The sequence below is a fragment of the Nycticebus coucang genome, chromosome 14 (genome assembly GCF_027406575.1).
Source record: "Nycticebus coucang isolate mNycCou1 chromosome 14, mNycCou1.pri, whole genome shotgun sequence".
Lineage (NCBI taxonomy): Eukaryota > Metazoa > Chordata > Mammalia > Primates > Lorisidae > Nycticebus > Nycticebus coucang.
Genome location: NC_069793.1, coordinates 62,634,806 through 62,638,701, shown reverse-complemented (window position 1 = coordinate 62,638,701; position 3,896 = coordinate 62,634,806). Strand labels below are relative to the sequence as shown.

General features: G+C 36.8%; 1 pseudogene; it reads left to right on the top strand.

Annotated features, from left to right (window-relative positions):
- Positions 1-1,026: 1,026 nt before the first annotated feature.
- On the top strand, positions 1,027-2,051 carry LOC128564488 (olfactory receptor 52E1-like; annotated as a pseudogene).
- Positions 2,052-3,896: the final 1,845 nt, after the last annotated feature.

The following is a 3,896-nucleotide window of genomic DNA, read 5'->3' as shown; positions in this document are numbered from 1 at the left end:
GCAACTTTCAATCCTCTCTTTGAAAGCAGGTGAGGTGGCTTTGTGGTGGCTGCTTCTAGTCTCTCCTCTGCTACTTTCAACACCCATGGTTAAATCAAATGGTGAGACCATATCAACTACATCAAACAGATCCACCGTGAGTCTACATTTCCTGGGTTTAATAATAGCAACCCTGATGGCTATGCTATCATTTCTGATGAAAAGGGTATAAACACTAATTTAGTCTCCTCTCCCTCCAGGTTTAGAAGTTTTAACACATTGACTGCCACCCTACAAAAATAATATTCCCCCCAGTTTGGAGTATCCAAGGTAAAGAGACTTGTGAGTTTTATATGCTTCATGAGACCCCAGGCTCAAAACTAGAATGAATTAAATGTAACTTACATGAGAGTTAATGTGTACAAATAATGTTATAAAAATTCTTCCTCCACAGGCTATAACAATTCCTTGTGAAATGGTTGTTTCCTGGGAAAGAAAAGAAAACGTACATGTTAAAATTGCAAAGAAGGCAGAGATTTTATTGTTATTTAAAATATTTAAGTTTTGTAGAATGTTTTAAGAAGTAACAATGCATGCTTCCTCCCTCTATACCAATATCTAGCCATTTATCTGACATTCTACTGATCCTAGATAACCGATTATTTAACTGTGTTGTATATATGACAAAAATAAATGCATTAAATCTGATTTGCTTTGTTGAAATAAAAATGCCACATGTACTTAATTTTTCTTTTTTATTTATTTATTTATTTATTTATTTTTGCAGTTTTTGGCCGGGGCTGGTCTTGAACCCACCACCTCCAGCATATGGGGCTGGCGCCCTACCCCTTTGAGCCACAGGCACCACCCTGTACTTAATTTTTCATAAATCATGAAGTTATATCAAGATGGGCTTATCATTTTAAAAAACACAATTGTGTATAATTCTGTAGGAAATTAATACCTTTTGATAAGAAGAGCTGGAACTTCTCAGTTAATGAGACAACTGGTCTATGGTACATGCATGTGTAAAAGGGCCTCAGAAGCATGATGTTTCCTAATGACACACAGGCCCACCCCTACATTTTTCTCCTTCTTGGAATTCTGGGGCTCGAAGTTCTGCACATGTGGATTTGTTTCTATTTTGTGCTGTATATTTGACTGCCCTACGGTGAAATATTACAATTGTCTTTATGATCCAGTCAGATCACAGTCTCCATCAGCCCATGTTCTACTTCCTGGCCATTCTGTCATCTATTGATCTGGGCCTGTCCACATCCACCATCCCCAAGATGCTTGGCATCTTCTGGTTCAACCTGAGAGAGATCACTTTTGAAGGCTGTCTCGTCCAGATGTTCTTCATCCACCTGTGCACTGGCATGGAGTTGGCTGTGCTTGTGGACATGGCCTATGATCGCTATGTGGCCATCTGTAACCCTCTGCGCTACACATTGGTGCTGACAAACAAGGTGGTATCAGTTATAGCACTGATCATCCTTCTGAGACCCTTAGCCATTGCAATCCCCTTTGTTCTATTCATTCTGCGACTGCCTTTCTGTGGACACCAAATCATCCCTCACACCTACTGTGAGCACATGGGTATTGCTCGCCTGTCCTGTGCCAGCATCAAAGTCAATATTGTCTATGGTTTATGTGCCATCTCCATCCTGGTGTTTGACATCATAGCTATTATCTTTTCCTATGTCCAGATCCTTCGTGCTGTCTTCCGTCTACCTTCCAGGGATGCCCGCCTCAAGGCACTCAGCCCCTGTGGCTCCCATGTCTGTGTTATGCTGGCTTTCTATACACCAGCATTTTTCTCCTTCATGACTCACAGGTTTGGGCGAAATGTTCCTCAATACATCCATATTCTTCTCGCCAATTTTTATGTTGTCATCCCTCCAGCTGACCCTGTTATTTACGGGGTCAGAACCAAGCAGATCAGAGAGAGGGTAACTAGAGCTTTTAGAAATAAATTATCAAATTTGAGAATTAAGAATGATGAATCAGAAAAGAATGGAACAAATTCTGCAGTCCTAAAATTGCAACATCATAATATCTGTGGAAAATGATATCCTGTGAGAAAATTTATAGTCTTTCATTTGTATTAGTGAGAAAAATAAGACAAAGGAAATGTTAATAAACATTTCATGTAAGCATACCACAAATGACAGCAATTATGTGATATAAAAGGATTACCTTGAAAAAGCATGTGGAAGTGATAAAAAGTGACTAGCATAGTGATAATAGCAAACATTTATAGAAGACATATTATGATTCAGATATAGTTTTTGAAACCATAAATTGAATAAACAAAATATAAAACTTGAACATATTCAAAAACTATGAATCAAGCACCTCATAATTCCATATGATTTAGGAAGCACTTAAACACTTTAAAACAAGAGGCAATATTAATATTACTACTAATAGTAACATCTGACATTTCCTGACCATTTATCATAGTCTAATAACCAAATCACATTTGCTTCTTTTGATAGCTCACATATCATAGTAAGTTGAGATTCAGAAGTTTAGGAACTTAAATATAGTCATAAAATAATTAAATCATATAATATAGAATTAGAAATGAATTATTCAGTTCCAGGAAGATTTATTTTCTTAATTCCTCTTCTATAATTTAATATAGAAACAGATCAATCAATAGGCATTTAAGTATTAAGAAAACATTTAGGAGTCAACGTGATATAAAATTTAAAAGTAATTAGCATAGCTATTAACTCAGAAATGTTAATGAAGGATGAGGAAAACATATTTGAAGAAATATACATTCTAAATATGATGAAAACAATTAGAGAAAGTTAATGGGTATAAAATCTGGGAGAAGATGAACCACATTAAAAAATGGTGTACATAGAAGGCAAAGGAATTTTTGACTCCCTAGATATGGATTTGACCCAAGAGGCTTCTGAATATAACTCATTCAGATATCTTTAGTCCCTGAAGAGCCTGATCCATGATATTCTCGGGTAATTACCTTCTCTTCATTAAGTGTTTCTCTTGAGGAATTCTGGACAAGAAGATCTGTCTGATATTGCAAGGAGAGGCAGAAGGGTTTTGTTGGGAAGGGAGCCCACGTCATATTTTATTTTTGTGGGTATCTCCCATGAAAAGGCTCCGACAGCTGGAACAGGCCAGCACAGTGGACATTGAGGAGACTTTCTGCAAATTACATCAGGTAGTACCATTTATAGTTATATCACAGAAGAAAGTGGTAAGCCCCTTTATTTCAGCTACCACTAGAAGAGAGGGAACATCAAGACCCTGTGTGGTTAGCTTTCACTGCAGAAATGGGCAAGTGTGTCTGGACCCAGGGACTGTGTCAGATCAGCATGTTAGTTAAGGGAGTAACTTCATGGAAAGAGTTGCTGTATCTTACTAGACGGAAGGCTTGGGGATGACATTTGCACTCTGAGCTGAAAAAACAAGAATGTCAATTCCTGCTTTATTTGTTTATTAACCTGTGTTTAAGAATGAGATTCTGTAAAGTGTTTTTCACAGTTGGAGCTATACAAATGTAAATCTGAGTTATGGAGCCTCATTTTGTTCAGACAGAGTTGATTTTAACCAACATGTTCCATATTTCAGAATGAAATTCAATTAATTTGTTTATCATGAGTAAAAACTCTGTCCTATGTGGCTATCCAGAAAGGAGTCCTAAAAGTTTTACAGTTTCTTAACTAACAAAATACACAATATGTACCTGGAATATTGTAAAGATACTTTTAAACCTTGGCTTCTAATCTAATTAGATAAGAGTCTTCCCTTTCAAACTAGACTGAATGATGGGACTCAGTTCATAGGGTCTCTTCTAGGATAACAAATCTAATGTCCGTAACCCTTAGTGATATGTTGTGTCTTATTTAGAAATCAAACATTATCACCAAGATCCATAG